Consider the following 27,107-nt stretch of genomic DNA (forward strand, 5'->3'; position numbering starts at 1 on the left):
AATAATATTCCTGACTTAAATCTGATAGTTTCCCAGTGGTGATCTGAGGTCTGTGGATAGTGCAAAAGGCCACATATAAATCCAGGCAAAGGCAAGAAATGAGAAGCACGCATCTCCACACTGCAAAAGGCCCCCTCTCTGCTATGGGTAAATATTAGGAGCTTGGTTTCTGATGCTGGATGAATTATCTGCTTGCTGAGTAACTACAGGCAGCTGGTTGAAGCTTCTTGCTCTTCTCTCAGTTCATCTGGAAAATTGGATGAAAAGCAAGACTTCACTAAATACCAGATGCTACATCTGAATTACATTTTCCTAGATAAGTTAAAATTTAAGGAAAATGGTCTTCCCTGAAAGAGAAGTATATATTTAAATAACAGACCACCACATAAGAAGAGGGAATCTGAGGGGGGTAGACTTCATTTATGTTCTTAATCAGTCACTGGTATTGGAAGTGCTGTGGCACTCTCCTTGTTGTGTTTTAGCCCTTGAACTTGATATTCATGACTTGCAGAGTTCTGTGTTCAGTAAGATGTTTAAAGTATTTTTCATATTACTTCCTCTTCCACTCCCCACCTCAAATTCATGTTTATGAAATGTTTTGAATGGAAACTTGCCTTGCCTTTGCAAATACTATTATTTTCCTTCTGGTTTTGATTAACACTAACCAAGGGGGAAAAACAGGATTATTAGGATTTCACTAATTTCCTTTTATTGAAATGAATACCCATATATTTGGAAATCTGGCTGAAATTTAAAGAAGTTAAAAATGGACACATTGCTGCCTTCATTTTAGGGAGAGGGGCTCTACTCCCCATGGCTTCTCAATAGAGTTGCATGTGCTGCATCTTGTGAAAGGTAGAAAATGTTACATTTTGTCCACATTTTCAGGACAGATCTTGTAATTTGGAGGTTTCCTGAGCCATTCACAAGACTGGTTTACCATATGACAATTTATAGAAAAACACTGTTGACTCTAATGGAAATGAAATAGTTGTTTTAAGAATTAAGATTAGGTCAATGGACCAAAGTCACTGGTTAAGATCACTCCTAGCTGAAATTGCATCCACACATTTTATTTGATCTATTGGCACAAATGACCTCCTTGTAGAACATAACATAGACTGAAGAGATGTTTCATGGGGGTTCTTAGAATGAAGAAACAATCCGTGGAGTAGGAATAGGAAAAGACTGAACCATTCATCAAGTGAATGGTTCATCCTAAAGAAAAGACACAGAGCCAGAAATTGTCTGCATGTACAATGAGTTGCAAATAAATTAATCTTGCACCCGCTTACTGGGATTTTGCTGGCTTGAGACCCTATCACTGTCAGTTACTTCCAATCTTGCAAAAAGCATGTCACAAATAATTTGTTTCTAGTTTGTCTTCCTTTCTCCAAGGCTCACCCTAGTGTAAATCTCAAATAACTTGAGAATCATATGCATTAAGTGTGAGTTACTCTTTGAGAGAAATCAGTAGGTCCCTGTAGAGCTCAGAGTTTGAAACGGGGCATGTATGTGCAGGTGTATACGCTCTGTACATGCATATAGATAACCCCAAGGTCACCCTGTCAACACATGGACTTCCTATGCACACCCACCTTGTGGTTGGGGATTTGAGCAGTGGGCACTCAAAGCTAAGTGCGAGAGCATAAGTGCGAGAGCATAAGACCTGCCAGAGGAAGCTCTCCAGGTCAATTTCCGACACCTTCAGTTTGAGCCAGGCAAGAATCCTACCCAAGACTCTGAAAAGCTGCTGCCAGTCTGTGTTGAAAATATGGAACCAGATGGACTAGCGATCTGAACTCATTATAAGGCATCTTCCTCTGTTCATATTACTGGGGGTGACTGTCATCCTGTTCCCTGTACACGGCATATATGGAGAAGTCCCAAAGGAGGCCTATGCAATGATCTATGCTGATTTAGGAAGGCTTCTGGTCCCATATAGGATTATAGCACTGTCTGACACATTGGTGGGGTGAGAAGAGGCGAGTCACTTCAAAATGAGGAGTTAGAGCCACACTGCTTTGGACTGTGGAGCACCCAAAAGGTTAAAATTAGTTGTCTCTTAGCCACTAGAGGGGCAAACAAGCTAAATGATCCCTCTGTAACAATGTGGAGCAGTTTGCAGCTGCATTTGTGCGGCAACCCAGTGATTATTTGAAGTGCTTTCTGTGGACCAGCCCACTGGGATTGGCTGACTCTGGGTAGCTCCTGAGAATGAGGGCCTGGCGGTGAATGCTGTCACTCCTAGGTGGCCTGTGCTGATAGGCTTGAGGGGCTTCACTGGGAGTGGGTGCAGATAGAAAGTGATGGAAGGGAAGAAACGGGGAAGAAGGAGGGAAATAAAGCAAGCTGAAAAGCAGATGGCAACTGCTAGAAAGGAGTGTGGAAGGTCAGAAGCATGAAGCAGAACCAAGCAGCAAGAGAAGAGAAAAGACTAAAGGAAAAGAGGAAAAACAGAAGAGACTAAAGGAAAAGTCTGGGTGTCTCATTAGAAACTACACAGGAGAGTTGTTTCATTGAAAGAGCAAGGGGACGCACTATCCCAGACTGGGAGAACCAGAGCCAGGGACCAGCAGAACCAAGAGTGAAGATGGAGGCTAGTGAGAATACATTCCCTTCTAAGGGAAGATGATCAGGAGGAGCTCCAGGTGATGGAGTAAAGTGCTTATGAGCCAGCAAGGGAGACCAAGGAACTGGTGAGGAACTGGACAATACTGATTGCAAAGACTTAAAGGCTTCTTTACCTTGAAATAAATTACAAGCCAGACTTTTGTAATAGCCAAGCCAATGCTGTAACTAGACTGGAATTTAAATTAAAAACAATCTTTGGTTGAAAACATTCTGAGTTTTTCTATTTTATATAACACAGGGATCAAAGAGGGTTTGAAGTATTGCTCCCTAAAGACCTGCTCACACAAATGGATCACTTTTTTTTTTGGCAATTACAGGGAAAATCACAGATGCAAGTGAGCTCAGTATGGAATAGAATTACAGTGGAGAAGAGGGAGCAATGATTAAATCTCTTCCACTACTAGGATTCTAGACACACCAGGGATCTTCCAATTGCTTTAGAAGGAGTAATTCTACATATTCAAAACAACATATACTTTGGGACTGATTGTGCACAGGATTTTAGGATGGATGAATCTGCTGTTATGGGTTCTCCCAGTTTCTCAGTTTTCCAATTTCAGTGTTGGTTCATCTCAAATTTGTTTTTTTTTAATTGGCATTTACCCTATTAAATTGGATGTACAGTTTTGCCTAATGTACACTTTTGCAAACATTATATGTTCCTAATATAATACATTTCAATGCTATTTTCACGAGTATACATATTTTGCGTTCACTTCCCCCTGATATGCCCATTTTGATAAACATGATCAGAGCAACTCATTGCAAAATTTGGGGACATGCAAATGTTGGTTCCAAAGGGCAAAGTTAGGAAGTTCAGATTAAAGTGTGAAATGAACACATTTCTCTATCATCCCTAAGAGTGCTAAAGGCAGAATTCAGTCTAAGCAAGAAGTGCCATTACCTGCTTCCATACTCACTGAAAACCAAGATTCCTCTCTGCCGTCTTGATGCTGGTTGCCAAAGCTAACTCACACAATGAACATTAAATCAAAAATGAAATGTGCCATAATCAGCTGCCTGTGACATGAAATGATCTTTCCTAAAGGAAGGGGAAGGAGCCAAAATAACCTTTCCCTTCCTTTTCTTTTTGTTTCAGCTGAAGTCCCTCAAGCACTTGTGTCTTTTGAAAGGTAAGTTCTCAGCCCTTTGAAGCACAGCATCTGATAATCCAATTGTTTAATTTCAGATGGTTTATGGCAGGAGTCAGTAACCTTTTCATAAGAAGAATTCCATTTTTCTTTCCCTCAGCAAGTGGTCCAAGTAGATTAGAGAATAGGACTGTCCCTGTAGGATATAAAGAGCTGGAATTATAGGCCTATTTCTAGTGCAGCATGGACTTCTGTGGGGAGTTTCTGGGAAAAATGGAGGTGCCTGTGGGGGTCCATGTTCTTATTTCAGTGCCATTAAAGTATATGGTGCTCTACAGACTCTCAGACACAGACATATTCGACTCCTTCTCTCAAAAAACTTCCAATCTACAAATGGTTAAAGACCTGTCATTTCTGTATGGAAAACTCCCTCAGGGTACTGTCTTCTATGGCTTTCCAACCTTGCCCAGGGGGACTAGAATTTTTCAGAGCCCCTGCCTCACCCCCTTCACAGTTGGTACAGAAAGAACCACATTCACTGCTTCTTCAAGGATGTGACAGGACCTCAGAAAGGACAAAAAGGAACATGCCAGGGGATGGGGAAGAGGTTAGGGCCACTGCCTTATGCCAATTTCTGTCGGTGCCACAGCCTTCTTTCCTCCCTCTGCTTCACCCTTGGAATGCTTTAGAGAATGATGCTTTACTCACTCAGCCCGTAGGTAAGCTGTGACCTGTTGGTTGCTTCGAGTCTCTGCTTTTCGCAGTGGACCACACTGGCTGGGGTTAATGGGTGCTGTTGTCTGCAGCAGCTCAGTTTGGCCCTCCTTAGTCTGCCTCACTGAAATTTGACTGACCAGATATGCATCTTTTCCGATCTGTAATACTGTTTTCACTTGAAGAGCATGGCAGCCAGTGACAATCCATTTTATCGGAGCTCACTTCTCCGTAACACATATATACCATTTTCCTCTATATGGTTTATTTTATTTATTTAAATGTTGATATGCTGCCTATTTTACTAACAGCATCCTTAGGCAGCTCACAAAATTAAATGATCCCACAAAGGCGGGCGGACGGGCGGGCAGGCACAGAGGTGGCAACAGACACCAAAAATGGATATATTTTTGGATAAAATCCCTTAGCAAAGGCATAATTTAAAAGAAAGAAGGTTTAGAAATGTATTGTTTGTGAGAAAATGCATTTAAAATTGGATCAGAAATTAATAGCCATAGCTGGTGGGAAAGAAATGCCTTTGAAGTAAAGACTGAAGCCAGAAAATGATATCAAGAATGGTTTTGCCAGTCAAGGAAGAAACTTGTTAGGTCATACGTCAATCGTGTATGTTATTGGTTGGACGGTTATAATGATCCCATTTCAGGACATGGGTTCTGTTGATTCTCTGTGACCTGCCCTGGGTTTCTGGGTTCTGCTATGAACCAGCTGTTCAGCAGGGGTCAAGTTTCGCAGGAAGTAAGCAAGAGTTCAGCACCATGGAAAGCTCCAAGCAGTACCGGAGCTGGAAGTTAGGTAGGATTTCTGCATGTTTCTTCCACAAAGTAAGAGTGAGGTTTAAGTAGAAGTGTTGTATTTAGGCTGGTGGCCCTCACCTCCATAGTGATGGAGGCTTTGTCTCTTAAAGGGTCTGGTCTGTTTTAGTGATCTCGGGCTTTGATAATGTAAGAGTGATTTTGGTAGGTTAGTTTTCTCATGGCTCGCATCTGATGACGATCTCCTCTGAATTCAGGGGAGTTAGCCTTGGGGTCTTCTTGGAGAATTGGGTGCAGGGGAGGTGGAAGCTCTGGGATGCTTTTCCATAGCTGACTGTTCTCCCACAACCATTAATCCTAGAGCTTCTTCCAAGACAAAAGGTTGGAATCCTCTGAAGATGAGGGTTTGGGGTACTGGTCCATGACAATAACTTACTAAGTCATCTGCAGTGTCTTAATGATGTGGAAGAAAGAAGATCCTAGCAAAGCTATGTTGAAAGCTCCGATATTGCACTGTACACTTCATAACAGATTGTGGGTGGAAAGTCAGATGTCTCAATGCCTCATCACCCAGGAAATTATATCTGAAAACCTCCTAGCACGTAGAAAAGCTAGCATTTGAAGTTGTAAGATGAGCATGAAAGACACCGAACTACCCAGGGGTAATAGAAAGAACCTTTTCCCAGTTCACTGTCTTCCGTGGATGTGTGTGTTCATGAGAATGGTGTGTGCATGTGTGTACGTGTGAGGCAGGTGTGCCTGTATGTGTATGCAGGAGGGCTCACAGGAAGCTGCATGCAAACACTAAAGTAGCCTGACTCATGGTCGCCCAAACCAACACACGCTCTGACCAGACCACGTTCTTACCCTGCCTTAGGAACAGAACTGGTCTCAAACTCCCTTTGCTATGCTAACTTTTTATTAGGAAGGTTTTGATGTGAGGAACACATTCAAGCATGCAAGTTTCAGATGCTACAACTAACGGGGCTGCATTGCATGAAGTTCTAACAGCACAGTTCATTAACAGAGAGAGAATATATTGGAACAGGTGATAGCATCGTGACTCCAGTAAGCGGTGGATTTAGCATGGTGGGTCCTTCAATCCCACCAGGCTTGCTCTTCCCACTTTCCCTTGCAAAGATAAATTGGAAGAGCAGATTGGAAATGTGCAAGACAAGCCATCTTTTATCCGAACAGGAGACACAGACAGATTTTTAAAAGACAAGGGCAAACACTTGCCGTATAAGTAATCAAACATTGGCCATAATCAAAGCTGTCATTTGGCAGCGCCACAAAAACGCCCACCTCCCTCTCAGCCCATCTGTCATTTGATTGTTCATATTATGTCATGGTGGAATCCCTGATCTGATGGCAAATTGAAGTGGCAGCAGTATCCGTAACAGTCACTAAATCTGGCACTTTAGCACAAGGGCCAGGACAGGGCTTCTTCTCACGGACGTCTCCAGTGGGGCCCCCAAAGGTATCCATGAACACCAAAGCTGCAAAGGTTAGAGTAGCTGTTGATCAGGTGGCTACTGGTAACTCCTAAAGCTCTGCTCCTTCGTCTTTTTGAACTCAATCACCCTGGATTCCTGCATTAAAGCCTTCCATAAGCAAATGTACACAGCTGCAAAGTCATGTAGAGTGTGTAATTGGATGTCTCCAAAGCAACCAACTAAAAAGCAGCAGATTTGTAAAATGTAGAAGACCATGATTATGTATAAACTTATTTGCAGGTGCAGCATGCAAATTTTAAGCAAGGTATCATGCCGGTATGATTTCCATTTAATTTCCTGTGTTGAAGCCCTTTGAACTTTCAGTACAATTCCATCCATGTACAGCTGCTTATATTTTCTTATGACCAACTCGCACCTTATATATACTATATAACCCATATTTTCATTTTTCTTTAGCTTGTGAGCTCCTACTGCAATTGCAATTCTATCCTGGTTAGTTGCAGTATGCTGGGAATTAGAAGACCTTTTTCTGCCTAAACATGCATAGGGTCACCCCCTCATGCTGTTTTACAGTTGGTATTTCACAAGCGTATCTGTGAGGGAGCAGGAATTATAATTACTCAGCCTCCTTGTTTCTTTAATAATCTTGGCAGATGACCATGCTCTTTTTGATGCCTAGATTTTTATTTATCTTTATTTCAAAATACAGATGTCATGATAAAAAAAATAAAGTGGCCATCCTCACCATCTATTTGTCTCATTATTTCTTTATAGCAAGAATTCTTGCTTTACATTTGCTTTATCTATAAATATTTTAAATCACATTAATTACAAAGTGCGACACAATTGAAATACAGATGTTAAATAACACCTAAAACTCTGGTTTTGTGTGAGTGTGTGTGCGTACATGCACACATATATACATAAAATAAACAGGAAGCAAAATCTACAGGATGACAGAATCAGTGTGGTTACCGGCTTTTCTTAAATCCCTTGGAGACATTTTTGCTGCATATAAGTGAGTTACACTTCCATCAGCTTTCTGAAGCATGAAATCAGTGTGGGCTTCACCAGGCCAGGGGTGAAGAAAGTGCCTAGAATAGAATACAAAATGCAGAGGGGGGAAAGGGGATATTAAGGGATAAGGAGCATTACATGGAGGAAAGGGGCAAAAGCGGCAGTCACATGACAGAAATTACAGTTGGTGTTTATTTGTAAAGGATAATATTAATTTCCCATAATATTGTCCATGGAGTTTGTACAGAATGCTGGGCTAAATGTGGGATTGAATAAGCACTACGCTTCCTAACCAAAGGGCTCCTTCCCATGAGACCTTGACTGCACAGAAGCCATTCCGCTGTAGCTCCTTTCTGGGCCATGCAGGGTGTTTTCGATATTACAGCAGGTGGTGTAGGAAGAGCAACAGATGATGCAAGAAAAGCTCTGGCAGATAAAGTAGGAAGTGTCCACAATATGGCTCCTTCCCAGAGTGGCTCGTTCTTTTGAGAAAGGAAGAAGTCTTGTGAACGAGATCTTCTGACTCCTGATGTGCCTGGAGAACATCAAGGGCAGGCATGGTCAGTCACCTGCCCAGGGTCCAGCCTCTAGTAGAGCCACCATCCAAGAGTCCCTTGTGCTTGCTCCTCCCCTTCCCCACAGCAACCTGATTGTCCACCTGCCTCTCACTCCAGCCCAGGGAAAGTTGATGGTGAGCAGGAGAATGAGCGGTAGATGTTCCTACTAACTTACTCACCAGTTCTCTGCCTGCCAGAAAGAGCAAGTGGAAGCAATAATGACGTCGAAGTGAGTAGACAGACCCACTGGGTCACCAGCACGGATGAAGGATTTATGCTGCAGCCAACAGCCATGCCATGAAAGTGACATCAGAAGGAGCTCCCAAGAGAAGGTATAAGGAAGTGTCCTGAGATTGTCTTCCCCTGTTTTCCTCTTCAATAGATGCAAATGAAACCTCAGAAATGCAGCTTGTTTTTTAATGAAACCTAACTGGTTACACAGCAGTACACATCAGGGTAGTGTTCTGCTTAAGCTGGGAGAGAAGCACCTGCCTGTGTAAAGAGCTGAATCCAAACTGAATCTTCCCCTCCTTTCCTCCCTTTCAGAGAACCTTCAGACGCCATCCTCAGATTGGCCCTGGATACTTGTGGCCTGGACAGCAGGAACACCAGGCACTTCATCTCGAGTCTGCTCCCTTTGCCTGCCATCTCCTGACCAGGTCAAAGAACTCTCCTTGCATTGCCTTCACCTCCTGCCCTGAAAAGCCTGCTCACTTTCTGAGGTAGTCTGGTTCACATGTGCTGCTTGAGAATCTTCATTAGGTCACCTTGAAACTGACAGGTCCTCTGCCATCCTCTCTGGTCCTCCTCTCCAGATCCAGATGATACAGATCAGACAAATTCATCTGAGAAAAAATGCAATGTGGAAGAGATGACCTTTCTCTACAGGAAGGTGTTAAAAAAGAACTTGCACATCCATGCATTTAAGTCACAGAACATGAACTCATCACAGTCCTCTTTCTCAGGATCACTTCCACTTGCTTGCTACAGGCAGAGAGCTGTACCCTCTTTTAATGTTATTTCCTGGATGTTATGATGGATTTCTGCTTGCTTTTTGTTTGGATGACTTTGATGCCAAGACGAAGTTTTGTTGTTGTAACGTGCCATTAAGTCACCTCAAAATTATGGCGACCCTATGAATGGAAGCCCTCCAGAATTTCCTGTCCATGACAGCTCCATTCAGCTCTCCCAAGTACCAGGCTGTGGCTTCCTTCATGAGGTCAATCCATCTCTTATGTGGTCTTCCTTTCTTCTCTTGCCATCAACTTTGCCTAGCATGATTGTCTTCTGCAGTGAGTCTTGCCTTCTTTTGATGTGAAGATGAAATTAATTGTTGTTAAATTCTTGAACATCACTATGAATGTCAGCTCTCTAATGGTTGCAAACGAATCTATAACTAAACATGTCTGTTTCTGAATTTATTGCGGGGGCTTTTCCTTGCCTTATGGCCAGTTTGATGATGACGATGACGGTGGTGGTGGTGGTAGTAACTGCTAGGACAAGAACCTGGGGGTAATGATAAATTAACTTACTTGGGAAAAATTCTGTTGAACTTTTTTTTCAAGTACAAATATAGAATAGCACAGGATGTTGTTTTTGCTTTTCCTTGCCCTTTCACCTTTTGTCTCACTTCTGTATTCTGCTTTAAATCATTTTATGTGAGTGACCTTCAAAATCAAAATGTATCTGACACGTTTTCCCTTTGCTTCTTTTCTTTTTAGTCAAAGTCATACACTTCTCTTGATAATCATGAACTTTGGTCAAGGTTTGTCAAAGGGGTTATTGAACCCAGGAGACATTTGGGGGCTAATAACAATGAGGTTCACACAACTCTACCAAAGTGCATTGGGGCAGTAATTGACTTCCAGTCTCTACAGACTTGAGGAAACTGAAAAAACTATAAAGCAAGAGCTTGGAGATGAAAAGCTTTGGTGATTCTCGTAAAAAACTCCTAAGCCCTTTCTGATCTGTTTAAAGGTATAAAGAAACTTCAGCCTCAATATGCAGAATGATGAAAGAAGCTTTCCTCCCTTCCACATTTCATTAGCAGCTAATTCTAGTGATGGGCATATGTACCTTGTGTGAATTCAATAACCAATTTCTTCTTGTGAGCTTAGACAGGAGTTCTTTGTTTATATGAAATCTTGCCCATGTATATGCATTTCTATGCATGCATAATATCAAAGCGCATCTTGGGTGCTGTAGCTTGGGATTGCTCAGAAGTGCATCATATTGTGTTCCTCCTTTCTGAATGGTGACGTCTACTCTCCATTGTTATGAATATGGACCTACAAAGACACCCGCCTGTCCCACCCACCCACAGTAAGAGTCAACAGCTGTGGCAGTTGCAGTGAAAAGCAGCTAAGGAGGCTTGTTCAAGTAATCTGGGAATAATCTATATAATCTTGTTCAAGTAATCTGGCAAATAACAAAGCTAACTATTATGGATAGGAAAGTTTTAACCAACAAGATAAATAATTATCAAATTTGATGGCATCAGTAGCTTACTCTTGATTCTATGGTGCGGAATAGAGACTATCATTACTGAAAGATTCTATGGTCCATTTATTTCTTGTAACATTTGATTGCAGGTGATAGCTTCAATAGCTTCTTCTTCCCACATCTCTCAAATAATTTATAATACATAACTACACATATTTAGCAATCATGTAAATTTCTCAGATACACAAAATGTGTGTTTCCTGTTAACAACTTGTGTTTTGTAACTTCTGCAAAGTGCATTCTAAAGACTCCTGTGCTTCCAATGTTAGAAGTATACTATTTGCCAGATGCTGGGCATCATTGCATTAACTAAAGATGTAGGGCTGTTTGGTTCAGATTTTTTTTCTGGGAAGCCAGATCACTTATTAGTTATAATGCAATACAGATTGTTACTTCCTTGCAGTTGTTCCCAATCCTTTTCAGCTTACATAAGCCCGGAAATGACAAAGATCCAAAGAACCATGGAGAAAAGCGAAAAACATAACAATATAAATCTGTGAATACTTGCACAAACTGGAGGCATTAAGATTTCTTGTCCTGTAGCATCACAATGCATCAGGGGTTGTGCTATATTTGGACAAACGTGGTGAATAAGGAGGATGGAGCCTGCAGTGCGCAAACTCTAATGAGCCATCAAATGGTCTTGAGAAGTAGCTTGTACAAAGTCAAGGGCTTCTACAAATGTGAATACTTTTCTGAATTTGGAGTCACTTTTCTTAAAAACAAGTTTTTCTGCTCAGTTCAAAAAAGACCTGCCATGAACTAAAGGGGCTTTCTGCTCCTATAAGGGCATACTTTGGATTTCAGCAGTACACTTATTTGTCCCCATAAGTCTGAGTTAATTACCCATCCAAATCACCTACATTACAATTCCGAAGCAGCATTTTTTGGCAAGGGTAGGGAACTTCAGGTTTGGGGGGGCAAATCTGGCCCTCCTAGGATCCCCAGTCAGTTCTCTGTGGTTTACTTAATTATTAATTAGATTTAAATCCTGCTTTTGCTTACAATGAACTCAGGGCAGCTTATATCATTCCCCTCCTGCTTTCAATCTTATCCTCCCAACAACAACCTTGTGAGGTATGTTGGGCTGAGAGTTTGTGATGGGCTCCGTGAGCTGCATGGCTGAGCAGGGACTAGAACCCAGAATGCCCGAGTCCCAGTCCCATGCTCTTAACCACTACACCACACTGCCTCTGGTTCTCTCGATGGCCATAACTCCTCAAGGCCTCAGAAATTTTCTCCAGCCACTAATTGGTGGTTTGTCAGTTATTGCATAGCTCCCACTGCTACCCCTAAAATGTTGAAATGGTTTCGCCAAGGATTTGGTTCTGGAACTAAGAGCTTTAAGCTGCAACATGCTGGCAAGCTTTGTATTTTGGGCCATATATTTTGCCATAGGTCTCACTTTGCATACCTACCTGCAAGAATGTCCTAAAATTGCACTTGGCCCTCAGGTTGAAAAAAGGTTTCCTGTCACTGGTTGACAGTGAAGGCAGGTATGAGAATAGACCCCCTCTTTAATAATACCATATAGGTATCTTTCTGTTGTTTACCTTAAATATAAACCAAAATTTAAAGTTAGAACAAACTAGATAGTTGCTAATCTGAAATGACGGATCAGGTAAAGAAGTCCAGGATCTCAGACCACACTAGATTTTCCTCCAGATTGTAGGGCTTTAAGCTTTTGTTGAGCTTTGAATCAGTGTGGGCTGTACATAGATATTGAGAGCCTTTGGAAATAATTTTCAGATTTAAAAATAATGCCTCAAGACTCTCATTTCCTCTCTCTTACTAAAGAGAGGGAAGAATTAGCAGGACTTATTCCTGCAGGAATTGAAAACTCCATGCAAGTTTGGATTAGACTGTATTTGATCTCAGCTTGCTTTTTATATCTGTGAAGATCATAGGCTGCTTGGCCAAAATAAGACAATCAATTGACCAGAAACAAGGGAGTTTCTTTTATTAAATGAGCTTCAGCTTTCGAAGTCTCCTGCTATTAGTCCCTTTAATGAATGGATGCTTAATGCTTGTTCATTTTTCAGGCTGATCTGTTGGTGTGTATTTTCCTAACATCTCTTCAGACCACTTTGAAAAAGAAAACGAGTATATCTGTAGCAAGTTAGTGCAATGTATCCAAATTACTTATTTTCTGAATTATTCATGATTTGAATAGTTCACATTCAAAATCCAAAATAGTAATTCTTTTGGCAAGGAATAACACTGGGAAAGAAGCATGTGCAAGTGATGCAGGGTAGCTTGGATGAGGAACGGTCCTGGAGGTCACGCGGAGCTCTTTAGAAGCAAGAAAGCAGGACACTAAAGCGCCTCTTGATGAACACTGCGTCTGTCTGCACACATTCTGAAATGGAAGGGAGTAAGAACTTGCCTCCTTAGAAATGAAATGGCTGCAAAGACTGGGTATATGACATTTCAGAAAGTGACCTCATCAAACAGAATTGATGACACGCTAGACCAATATTTCATAGAAACATCTTAGAATGATTTAAAGGATCAGGAGTCACCTTAACAACAGCTAGGAATTAAAGTTATGCAATCTCCACTGAAAACGTTTTCAAGATTTTTTGTTACCTTAACAGCTACAGTTGCCCAGCATTTCCCATTCTCAATACAGTGACCATTATAAAAAGGCTTCTGAAACTGGCCTGTTATATTGCTGTCTTTTCCCTATGCAGGACGACCCAAAGCATCCTATATCAGATTCAAAAACAGCCATATGATGATGTATCATATCCATGAATGTGCACTGCATTGTGTGTGTGTGTGTTTTTCACCTAACTGAATAATCTGCAAATCAATGTCATTACTCAGTGTAGTCAATAACATCACACTCTGTCTTGGGTGGATAAAAGGTGGTAGGCAAATAAGTTTTGAACGTCAAATAGAAACTTAACTGCCTCCCAGGAGCAGGTCTCATCCATCTTTCTTTTCATGCTCTCCACAGAGAGAAGTCATTCTTTTTCAAGTAAAGTGTTTAGGTTTCTATTGCTGAAAAGTCCAGCAATGCAGGCTTCCAGCACTGATCTGCTATGTGGTATCTTCATTCTGCTTTTTCTTGGTGGGAATACTCCAACCTTTTTATATTTAATTAACTGATGATTTCCAGGATGTTAAAAAGGATCTCCTTTTTTGAGGACCACAATGAGCTGGTATATGTTGTTCTTTTAGGATTATAATCTTTCAGCCTCTGAAGTTACTTTTTTTTAGGATTGCAAACTTTCAGCATTATAATCTTTCTGCATCTATCTGTCAGATTGATGAACATGATAAAGTTTTATGTTTACCTCTTTGTTTATTAAGATTTGTATCTGCTGCTGAGCTCAAAGTCTGTAGCTGGGTAACAAAAAGAACAAGGGATGTGCATCAATTTGGGCTGAAATGGACTGCTTTGGACAGTTTTGGAAAGTTGGCTTCCCTCCAAAGCAACTCGAACTGAAGCAGAAATTGGCTTCAAAATACCCCAGGTAAAATAACCCAGGATGGGTTTCTAATACTTTTCAAGACATGGTAAGCTTGTGAATGTTATGCTATTTCCCATTCTCAGTACAATGACTATTATATAAAGGCTTCTGAAATTAGCCTGTTATATTGCTGAGTTTCCCCCATGCAAGATGTGGGTTTTGGAGGGCCACTGAGGATAACACCCACACTCCCTCAGTGAGTCTCTCTTTCTGCCACCAATGCTGGAGCTGCCACACAGAACAAAAGTCCTACAATTCCCAGAACTCCCTGGACTGCAGTGCTGGCTGAGGCATGCTGGAGATTGTAGGAATTTGCTCTGTGAAATATGCCTAGGGTTGTGCCAATGACCTGCTTGCTTGCCAGGAAGAAAGCCAATGAGCAAATAGGCATGGCATCTATTGCTTCTCCTTCACACCTCCACCTTTATCTAAACTTCAGCAACTAACTCCACCAGGATATCGTCCTAGTTGTAATGACTTCTTGCAAGAAACTGAATGAAATGTGGAAACATTTCATCATGACTGAGTGCCAGATTGCCTTCTTGTAGAAACTAGCACTGCTAGATAACAAGTTTAACCCACTGCTTTACTGAGGTTGATTCTTCCAGTTTCATTGCATTGGACACAAGGCATCTGGTCTTGGCATGCTAGCCCAATCAAAGCATGACGAAGGTAACACGGAAAAAAAGATTTATTCTCAATAATAAGTTCAATCATAAGCAAAAAGGGGCAATCAACCCAGAACAATGGTGCCATCCTCTTTTATCTACCTTCACTGACTAGGTAGTGGAGACAGAAATTCATTCATTTGAAATTCCCACTGAGGATGCTGATTGGTTTGTTTGAATACTGGTGTTCATTGTTTGAAGACCTTCATAGTGTTCTGTCATTGGTGTGTTTATGCAAGGTAGACTCTTGGTCAGAATGGTCATAAGATCTTGTAGCATGACTACTATTGGTGTGCTAGTATAAGGTAATCATTGCTTTGTTTTAGGGACCTGGTATGCCTAGGCAACTCTGGGCAAGCCCTACATGCCCTACAATTGTGGGGGGAAAAATGTATCCCTTACACAGGTTCTTCCCCACTGTCCCCATATTTCTGTACTTTTCTATATATCCTTTTATCCAACTACAATGTGGTGCTGTGGTATAGCAGATTTACAGAAATGCAAGAGGCCCCTGTTCCAGTTTGTTGCACTTTTAAATATAATACTAGACTTTTCTTGTGCAACCCAGTCCCTACCACCCACACACAAACAAGTGGAAGGCTGGAAAACATGGGAAAGGTTCTGCAGAAAGAGAACATTGTGAGAAGTCCCTGCAGACAGACCTTGACAGAGTGATAGATCACAAGCGCACAATAAATGCCCCATGTAGAGAAACCTGTAAAGCCTTGTGTCATAACCCAAGTCAAACAAAGCAAAGGAAAAGAGAATAAGGCAGAGAAAGATGTTTAGCTAAAGCTCTACCTTCCATATTATTTGTTGAATGTACAAGAGGCTGTATACAAGGGAGAATAATATGCTGAATTCTCTATTGCAATTCTGGGCCTTTCTTGTGTGAGGGTGACCTCCTGAATGCATTCAGGGGTTATCTGTAAGCCCACACCTGGACAGATGCTCCCACAGATGGAACGTCAAAATGTTCACATGGTTAAATTTGGATCCTCCAAATAGATGGTTGATTTGAAGTACATGAATCCTCCTCAAGTGAAGGTCAGTGGTCCATACTGTCGTCCACCTCAAGCATCTGGGGTCCCTCTTGTAATGCACTAGTGCTGAAGTTAGTAAGATCCATCTTGCATCAAGCCAGTTGAAGCCCATCAAAACTAAACCTGGTCACAGCTTGCTGCCACAGAAGGACTGATTAAATGAGGCTATGAGAATGTGCTATTTAATTCTTTTTCCTTTCTTCTTTTGACAACCAAATGGGAAAATAACCCCATATGGGGTTATCATTTAACATTAGCACTGTATGGAAGAAATGCCTTCTGCATTAATCAGAAAGAGGTTCTTTGACATTCTTCTAAAATGTGTTACTATTAGTATTCCATCAATAGTTCACGATTCAATAAAAGACCTAGAAGAAATAATGGAAACAGATTGCCATAATTATCTGAATAGCAATATCACAAGCCAATATCTAAATTTTAATGTTGTATCAGTTTTTATTAGGTTATAAAAAGTCCTGAATATCCTCCATTGAAAGAACCATATCACTGAATCCTTAGCGACTTTGGAAGAAATGTTCAAAAAATGAATTGGGCAGTTATTGGTGTAATTATACATTTCCTTAACTGGCTTCCATTTTGTGATTGATGTAGACATGGGACCAATGCTATTCCCATGCCCAAAATTATTGTGGATTGGATGCAGACTTAAACTTCATCAACTGCATGGCAAAAATAGACTTCATCACCTCTTTCTTCCAACAGCAGGTACTTCAGCCCCCTGTAAATGTTATACGGTTATCCTGTAAATGTTATACGGATAACCAAATGATTGCTGGTCCCATCTTCAAACCTCTCTGAAAGTGTGGGATGGCTCTGCATGTACCACACACAGCCTCCCTATAACCCATCCTTATTTCAGGAAGGCCTGGTCTGGAGGAACATTTCTATGCTTTTGCTGGATTAAAGTAATGGAATGGACTCCTCACACGTCCCTACTAGTGTCATACAGTCATCTCTAGATATGAACTCCATAGGGAACATAGAAACATAGAAACAGAGCAAGTTAGAAGGGGTCTCCTGGGCTATCTAGTCTGACCCTAGATACAGCCAGCTTTGCTCACAACATGCCTCCCACGTGCATGTCCAGCCTCTCCTTGAACACCCTCACTGATGGGGCTTCAACCGCCTCCCTTAGACTATACTGGGGAAGACGTTGCTCTGCACATCAAACAGGGCACAATGTTATGCATCCTAGACCACCTAAAAGGGGAAGACTCCTCGACAGATGCACCGTGAGTGAATTTACCAGGTTTCGACATTAATGTAGTACCACAAACATGCTGTTGTGTCCACAGGCCAGAAAACTCAGGATGAACTTGGATGGAAAGCAAAATCGGAAAGCTTTCAAATGAAGAAATGTGGTAATGCAGGAGACTTCAGTTACTACCACTCCACATTGACTGGAGAAATGCAAGTTCCTGCTGTGGGCTGTTCCTTCCTTCCCCCCCCCCCCCCCCCCCCCCCCAGTTCCAAAACTCAAAACAATCCTTTGAAAATGCAGTTCTTTTACTGAGACTACACTGATAACAGAACAGTTTGAGCTCTAAATAACCTTCTACCAAAGCTGAAAAGAAAAGCTGTAAAGAATTGCATCCAAACTAGAAACTTCCCCGTATCCCTTTCTTTTCAGTAAAGCTTCAGCTGCACCATCAGGGTGGCTCTCACAGTGGGAGAGCAAGATGGCACGAATGAGGAAGCCTTTCCAATCAAGCAGCTCCTTTCTGCCAGTGCCTCCTCACTGGTTCAAGGCCTGGGTCCATAGCTGCTTCCCCTTCCCTCTGGAAAAACTTTCCTCCCCTTTCAAAACAGGCTGATTCTCACACTCAGCCTGAGAAGCTTCACTAGGCACAGTTGAAGGAGCTTCAAATACATAGAGTCTTCCCTGCTCCTTCTTCTCCTTCCTCCTCTTTGGAATGTGGGAGAGTCTGCTTCACTCTCTACAGTTCCAGCCACAGTAAAGAGATTAAATTTCTCTGTATCCAAAGGGAGTGTGCCTAGGCTAGTTGATCAGAGAGCCAGCCAGGGGAAAGTTGGCCCTGGATATAATCCTAAGTGGTCTCATCCAGCACTTATTACGAGAGTTGTTAAGCCAGTTGGAAAAAGTGACTGCAGCACGCTCAGGTTTAGCAAACATTTTATTGTGTTGTATCCATTATTGCACACCACCCACGAAGCTTCAGCTATTGAGCAGCCTAGACATGGATAAATAAGAATTAATAATCATAACCATAATGATCACACAGGCTGAGGAAGGCAAGCCATCAGGTAAGCAAGTTATTCAGGGCTTTCTGCCACTTCAGCAAGCCCCTGCACTCAGTTCACTAGTTAACAGACAGCTAGTGCAGTTTGTTTATTTTATCCATTTATTTATATTTCCATTTATATGCCACCAAATACTTAAAAAGTCCCCAGACGGCTTCCAAGTCACTTCACCACTGGGATAAACTGCACCACTGGGTCAAGCAGCCCACCACATTCCGTACCAGCTATAGCTTCCAGACCAAACAGAAGGTGATCACATGTGAAGCACATGGCCATGTTCCAGCTGTGTGATTCCCAGTGCATGGACTACAGTGGCAGGCTATCTCCATCCAGGGAGAGGCCCAGCTATCATTCTGAGCAAAGCTGGTAATACGCATTGCCTCCCTGCAGAGGACAGCTGAGCCTGTCCTGACTATGCTGAATCCAGGAGTATCCTAAAAGGCACACCTGCTTTTTCAGAAGGATAGCAACCTGGTTTAGAACAGGCAAACACATTCATTCCCATACCTGGCCACTGCTCAAGCACCTTACCTGGATTCTTCTTCAAGGTTATTGGCCCTCATCCGTCACTATGTCCAGGTGATGGTTCAGCTCATGCACCTCTCCTGATTTGGATCTCACAGCGACTTAGTAACATGTGAAGGGGGCTTATATGAAACAGTAGCTTTTCAAACTAAACACTTTGAATCTGGGAATTCAGGTCCCAGTGCCGCAGGAACCTCTTGACTTTGCTCAGAGGTTAGATTCCAGTCAGTATATAAACTGGCTGGAAAGTTCATGTTTTTGTACAGAGATCTTAGAAACTGCCAAGTTTCAGAGGCAAAGTAATTTCTGCTTGCTGACATTTACTTTTATCTTTCAAAAGGACACATTGACAATTATAATAAGTCTGGCTTCTACATATACAAATAGATGCCCGCTTTCATAATTAGGCACAAATTAAAGACACACTGCATATGCACATATTCTAATCTAAAGAGTACTCGGCATGCAATTATTGCCAGGGTCTGGGTTGCATTTTAGCTTTTTAAAGTTTTACCTGTATTTGTGCCTTTTCTGGAAGACTGCAGTTCAGAAACTGAAATGCAAAACAGAGGAAGAGAGCACAAACAGAGCAAACAAGAATTTAAATGAGCTCCCTGTTTAACCTCCATTTGTTGCTTATTGTTTGTGCATCTGCCATCAAACCCTCTATCTGGCTGTCCCCTGCTGAATCCAATCTAATTAAAAATTATATATCATGTTTCAAAGTTCAACATTCAGTGTATCATCTAGAGGGCTCTTTTGTTTTGTGTGTTTCCAGTGGGATGATGTAACGTTTAGGGAAATCTAGAGACAATCTACAAAGGTCAAAATCCTATGAACACTTTTGTGGAAGTAAAAGCCATTGAAGTCAATGGGGTGGCTAACTCTTGGGTTGACATGCATAGAACTGTACTATAGAGTTACAAATGAGTTTTAATTAATAACAACAGAACAAAATGCAAATCTAATGATGTAATGAAAATTGATATGGTTTGGCAAGTCACTGTAAAACTGGAATCAGAAAACTAAATGTGTCTGTGAGCATTTTTGGAATTTTTAGAGAGTGCTATGTGGGGAATCTTGCCTATTCATGAAATCGGTGGCATATGAGCCAGAAAACACACAGTCATAATGGGCACAGCTGGTCACAAGACGTTCATTTCCTTGGAGGCAACTTTTCCTGACAATTAGCTTGCCCAAGCATCTCAGTATAATGCAGGGCTGAGATCAGAGCTCCAACATACAAAATCACCCTTTCAAACTCAAATACAGTGCTTGAGAGCAGGACTTTCCTTTGAAGCATGCTGATTAAAAATAATTAATTAAAACATCTTATGAAATGAAATAAAAAGCATGAGGGGCACAAGATAGCACCAAGAAATATCCATAGGCATGCCTAGGGACAGCTTCTGGGAAATCCTATCTATCAAGAATTGAAATTTTCCAGTGAGCAAACATTCTGGCACAGAGTCATTGGTACCTAAACAACAGTGGATTCCTTGGCTCATTGTCTGAGTCCCTGCATGAATAGACCTATACTGTTCAAACTGCTGAGTTCCATAACCAGAGAAAAGGGGCATCAGGTCATGTTTCCATGGGTCTAATATTTACAGAAAAACCTCAAGGCATAGACCTCAAGGCAGGAGCAGAGCTAGTTGGAAATCCATCTGATCATGAGGTTCAAGTCCACCTGGATTGATTGATTCCTAGGATTTGATGGAATGTCTTGCAATACAAGAGAAAAACAAACAAACAAACAATCCCAGCAGCCACAATCTATGAATTTTAGGCAGGAACAAGTCCTACAACTCACAACATTTCCCAACCAGGTTTGCATAGTGGCAGTATGAGATGGGAAGCTTTATTTTTGACTCCTCCCTAATATGGACTTCAGTCTTTTTCACTGAAACTACACACTGGGTCAATATTTTCATCAAGCTGTCCACCACAACTTCAAGATCTCTTTCTTGGTTGTGATGACTTCCATGGCCGTTAGAAGGAAATGGTACGTAGTACGAGTCTGAAGCAGGCTGGTAAAGGACTTTTTGTCAGCAAAGAGCTGGTGATAGAAGCCAAAGCTACAGATCTGAACAGTGTAGCCAGACAGTTGAATGGGATCACATCTGACATGCTGCATAGTGGGAGAATTTTCTCCCACTTCCCCCTTCCATATATTGTGTTCTGACAATTACCTTGATTTGAGCAACCCGAACTGCTTTTGGATGCTTTCACCTTGGAGTTTTGCCATGGATCTTTATTTATTGAGGAGCATGAGCCTGGATTTATCGGCATCACTGCATCCAATCAGTTCCAGATGCTGCCTGATTAGGTGTTTTTCCTGCATATGATTTCATCATCTTTCATTTAGTCTCTAGGATGAAGTTGTCTGAGCCTGCAAATGGTCCATAAGACTTCACATAATAGACCTAGGTTGAAATCTCCTGCCCTATATCTGGATGTGGACGACACCCACACATTCATTTAGAGCTTTATCCATGAGAGAGCTCAGCAAAACTTTCATTTTCATTCATGTTAAAAAGCACATGTTGATCCACTCAAAATGCATCTGTACTGTGTGATTTTTGTCCAAATACTGGACCCCTGAAGAGTACAAACACAGGCTGGTTTTAAAGGATCTGCACTGCAGTTCTTGAGTGTCAGAGAAGAAGCCCTCTCCATTAGGGGAAATGGGTAAGTTTCCATGCTTTCCACTAGAAGGAATGACATGACAACTAACAGATAGCAAGTCTGGATCCAATTAACCCTAGTTATGCATTCAAATAGCCAGGCTTGTAATTCCTTCTTAGGAACTGCGCTTACTAGCTGGGGGATAATGTAGAATGCTTCCAGGGTAATACTAGTATGTTCCTACAGATCCATATTGGTTAGTAGAGGCAGGACCACAGTGAATACCAACACAGCAGTATAGGATAAAGAATACTGCAAGGAATGCCTACTTAGTTCATAGAATCAAGGAATCATAGAACAGCAGAGTTGGAAGGGGCCAACCTCCTACCTTTGCAGTTCACCAGGTTACACCATCCCACTCAGATGGCTGTCCAGTTTCTTTTTGAATGTCTCTCGTGTGGGAGAGCCCACGACCTCTCTAGGCAGCTGGTTCCACTGTTGTATTGCTCTGACAGTGAGGAAGCTCTACCTGATGTCCAGCCTGAATCTGGGTTGTTGCAACTTGACTTGATTATTCCGTGCCCTACACTCTGGCATCAGCAAGAAGAGATCTTGACCTTCCTCTTTGTGACAGCCTTTGAGGCACTTCTAGAGGGATATCATGTCCGCCCTCATTCTTCTCTTCTCAAGGCTGAATATGCCCAGTTCTCTCAGTCTTTCCTCACAGGGCAGTGTTTCCAAACCCTGGATTATTTTTGCTGCTCTCCTTTCTAATTTACCTGCATCTTTCTTAAATCTTGGTGCCCAGTACTGGAAATCTTGGTGCACAGAACTTCACTTCCAGGTGAAGTCTGACTAGTGAGGAGTATAGAGGAACTACTACTTCTTGTAATTTGGATGTAATACAAATGTAGTGGAACATTAGCCCATTTCTAGTCATCTGGCACTTCTGTTTTCCAAGATTTATCAAAGATAAGAGACATTGGTTCTGAGAGCTCCTTCACTAGGTCTTTTATGAGTATGGGATGGAATTCATCGGCTCTGGAGATTTGAACATGTTTATTCCATCTATATAAACATGACCACTGACCATTTCTCTGTCAGTCTTGGGCTGCCATCTCTTACTTTCAGCTTGTACTTCCTCTTTGTTGTAGACTGAGGCAAAGTAGGAATCGAGTGCCTCCATCTGTTCCTTGTCATCTGTTATCACTCTGCCATCCACTTTAAGTAGCTGGACACCTTCCCTTTCTCATGTCTTTTGCTCTGGATGTATCTGAAGAAGGCTTTCTTGTTGTGCTTAGCTTTCCTTGCTATGCTCAGTTCATTTCCTGTTTTAGCCTTCCGGATGCCATTCCTGCAATTCCTTGTTATTTGTCTATGTTCTTCCTTTGTGGCCTGGTCCTGCTTCCACTTCCTGTACATGTTCTTTTTTCCTTTCCGGTTGTCGCTTAACCGTTTGCATTGCCACACTGGCTTCCTTTGTTGTCTTCTACACATTTTTCTTGTTGGAATTGTTCATAGTTGTACTTTGAAAATCTCTTTTCAGGATTTCTTACCCCTCTTGGATTCCTTTTCCCTTAAGAGTGAGTTGCCACGGCACCTCGCTTATCATTGTTCTGAGTCTGTTAAAGCTGGCTTTCTTGAAGTCCAAGGTACGTGTTTGGCTACAGTTAACCTTTGCCCCCTTTATAATTGAGAATTCAAGTGCTGCATGGTCACTTTCCCCCAGGGTTCTGGTGGCTGCAATTTTGCCCACTGGTTTATCCCTATTAGTTAGTATTAAATTGAGGACAGCTGTTCTTCTAGTTTCTTATTCTAGTTGTGTCAAATTTGGCAGGAAGCCAAAGTTGTGGGTCATACTGACCTTGCTGTGACAGTGAGAAAATCTTTTCTCCTCCTCTTGTTGTTTTTCATCTGCTTCTGTCTATATGCAAAGGTCTCTTTTACGCCATCAATTTTCTGATTCACAACCTGGACCTTTTAATGAATCCCTTTCCTTTCCTGATACTCCCTTTTATATCTTCTAGACTATGTTCCTTGTCTGGTGCTCTTTAAAGCCACACCACCCAAATCGTTCTTCTTGGCTGGGCTTCCAGGATTCAGGCTTTACCATTATGTACCTGCCCTACCTCCTTCCTCTCCATTTACTTTATGAAATGCCTACTCCTGGTGGAAGTTAAAACTGCTGGAGCTGCTTTGTTGACTTGAGTCAACACAACTCCTTGAACTGTCCACACTCCTTGAGACTTGGCTGGGTTTCTTCTGCCAGGAGATTCTGCCATAACTCTGCCATGAGGAGCACCTGCGTTTCAGAATTTACCACTAGAAAACTCTCTTTTGAAAAAGGAAACGTTCTCTGGAAGGAGGCAGAGAGAGTGAAAAATCATCTATCTTTGGAAAAGCTGTCCAACACTGGAGGCAGCTTAAACTGCTGCCTCTGTTCTTAAGGACCTTTCCCTTTCTCCTAAATAAATTTTTCTCTCAGGTTCTCTGACCATATATATTCCATGAGTACCTACACACATGCCATAGAAAACACGTGCTTGCATCTGTTATGAGTTCTGTTTATTCTTGACTTGGCAATTATTTTTCTACAAGGGATGTAGTTATTTATTTATTTATTCCTGTATATTTGCATAATTTTGGAAATTATGGGCTTCTTTTCTGTTTTGTATTTTGCAGAGATGCCAGCCATCTTTTATTCTATGACGCAGTGTTCTTCTCTGAATTTTTACCACTTAGAACATCACCAACTATATCTTTATAAAGAATCCAACTATATCTATATAAAGAAAAAAAGCTCAGAAAAGTCTTATCAATAAATGATATTATTGCTATGAAAAGCATGCAGAGTAAATGCATTTTCTGCTAGCTATACATTAAAGTATTGCGAGGGCAAGGGAAATTGAAACTGTCTTTCTAATGGATCATAAATCTCAGAAATGATGGGAATTCATGGATTAGAAAGCCCTTGGTGATTTATTTCCAGTCTTAGAAGAATGAACATTCCCATTACAAATGAAATTATAGTGTTTTCATATTCTGCATTCATTCTGAGAACAATATTCTTCACAGAAATCATACGGTGAGATTTTACTACTTTTGGAAGGCTGCTGGAACCAAAAATGGTACTTCTAAGTAAACAAAATTCCATAAACCAGAGGGTGAGATGATAGTATCATTTCATTCCCGGGCATCATCTTGGGACATTCTTCTAGACCCAAGGAAAGAAAGGAGAATGAAGGTAGTTGATGCATTTCCTTGGAAGGAGCTGCAAAACAAAGTAATTTCATCATCCCAGATACTGAAGGATATGAAAATATGCTTATGGTACAATCGTATGGGTTGCATCCTAAATGATTCCAAGTTCCCAAGCTTGGAGGCTTATGAGTGTGCAAGGCCAGAGGAAGAACAGTGTCCATCTTGGCTTCCTGTGCTTCCACCCTACATTTTTTGCTGGATAGGCTTTTTCCTTGTCCGGCTGGAGTGTAGTGGAAGGGGGGAACCCTCAGGATGCTTCCTGTCCTGGGCTCTCCAGTCCCTTCTTCCACCAAAATGTAGAGCAGTTGGCATGGTTCTTTCTTACCAGTTGTGAATGGAATGGGTGATCGGAACACCAATTCTGCCTTCTGTGCACTGTCTCTGGCCTCCAGCTGAGGAATCCAAAATTTCTTATGGCCTCTCAGATACTGTCCAGGGGTCATAGGATCTCTCTTCTGTTGGGAATGAGAGGAGCAGGTGTTCTTGGTGTGTGTTCCCAGGTCACATTGATCTAGGCTTGTCAGAGGAAGAGGAGGAGGAAATGGGGGCCCCAGACATTGAGGTGGGAGAAGCGGAGGAGCTTATTTCAAGGCCACCCTCTCCAGATGTTCAGGTGGACTCTGAGAATCTTTAGGATTTACAGCTGTCGGGAGGGGGCAGGGTAGAGCAGCTCCAGGAGTCAGGCAAGGATGGTACAATTCTTGACCCTACAATGCAGTATTTGGAGTCAATGGCTAGTGAACTAGAGGGTCAGTGTACAGGGAAGAGGATAGTCCACTTCCAAGGGGCCCTCTCAGAAGGATAGTCCCCAGACTTACTCAAAAGGAGTGTTCTTGGAAGTGCTTTTTGGATTCAATGAACCAATCAAAGAGTCTCAACAAAGAATCTAATTATTAGCTGGTTGTGCATACTGAAAGTGCATTGGGGAATAAAGAGCTTTTTGCCAAAGTACGGTCTGTTGTTTTGGAAATGCAAAGGGAGAAACTTAGATTGTGACACCTTCCTCTAGAGATGGATGAGAAATTTCTTCCATCCAAATGTTTATACATGTTTATCCAATTCAAAGGTGCAGTCTTTAGAAATGCCCTGCTGCCATAAATTAGCACCTTGGATGCTTCCACGCATTCATGGGCTTCCTCTTCTGCTCGGCCTCGGTCTTCCAAAGCTGACATGAGGTTGGAGAATGCTCTCTGAGTCCTGGTGACACAACCAGCAAACTTCTTCCACGTCATCAGCAGCTGCTCAAAAGCATGGAAGGGAAATGCTGTGTGTGCAGAGGATGAAGGACTGCTTTTCTTGTGAGCCCTTCCTACCTGAGTGCCCTACCACCAGCCTTCTTTGGCGCAAGGAGTGACCACGGTTTGAGAGACTGCTCTGGTGGGTGCATGGGCGCTGCTACTGGTCAGAGGAGTTGCTTTCTTGGTGGGCAGCCCCCAGCCAACCTTCTTTGGTATGAGGGGCAACCACCATGTGAGCAGCTGCTCTGGTGCTCGAGCAGAGACTATGTTTAATTCCTAGCGAACACTTGCTCAATTCTGGGTGTGCTCAACAGGAATTTGGAGTGGGCTCCACAAAGCGGACTGGAGTCCATAGCCCTCTGAGTTTGAAGGGTTGGACCCCAATGTATAGCCCCTTTGAGGTTCCAATTATGTCTCACCAGGAGAAGCTTCAGAAAGAAGTCTTAGAACATCGAACTCATCCTAAAAATCAGAAGAATCAAGATGACCTGGAAGTAGAGCAAGGCTGGTGGAGTTTAGGGAAATTTGGTCTATTTCTGTTAGGTGAGGAAGGTGTTGTCATGGAGTTTAGGTCTGAAAAAAAATAAAGTTAGATTTGATTTAACTTGAGAAGTTGCTATTCCCATTAGAAATGGTAACCAAGTACATTTAATTTAAGAAAATTTAAGCAATCTTTCAACTTACTTGAAGAGTGACATTTTATAACCTTTTATAAATAATTTTCCATAATAAACATTTTAATAGTTGTTCATTTTGAAAGGTTATCTCAAGTGGAGGTGTCAATCCAAGACTTACATCATAGGAACCATGCTACTGAGATTTCTTAAAAATTAATGTTAAGTATAGAGTGTTCATTTTAGTGGGAGCAGTTAAAGTTTTTATAGCTGAGGCATTATTCCCCGGGGTGAAAACAAATTAGCAATTTTACTAAAAGCTGTGGCAGAGAGTTCCATAGACTCAGCCCCCAAGCTTATCTTGAAGGAAAAAAGAAAAGACAAGATAAAAGCAGAATAACCGCCATCTTGTTCTGTGGGATAATTTAAGTAGTTGTTTCTGCTGGGTGTGGTTTTTCAAATTACATTCACTAGCTACTTATGTAGCTAACCAGAAATAGCTCAGAAACAGAGCACTGTACATGGAAAAACTGAAATGGCTAATTACATTTTGTCTTCATATAATGATATTGGAACTGTAGTCATGTGTACAAGATCAAGCATAGCTTGGAGCATCCACAAGT

Source organism: Varanus komodoensis, unplaced genomic scaffold, assembly GCF_004798865.1.
Source record: "Varanus komodoensis strain SLA01 unplaced genomic scaffold, ASM479886v1 scaffold58, whole genome shotgun sequence".
Taxonomy (NCBI): domain Eukaryota; kingdom Metazoa; phylum Chordata; class Lepidosauria; order Squamata; family Varanidae; genus Varanus; species Varanus komodoensis.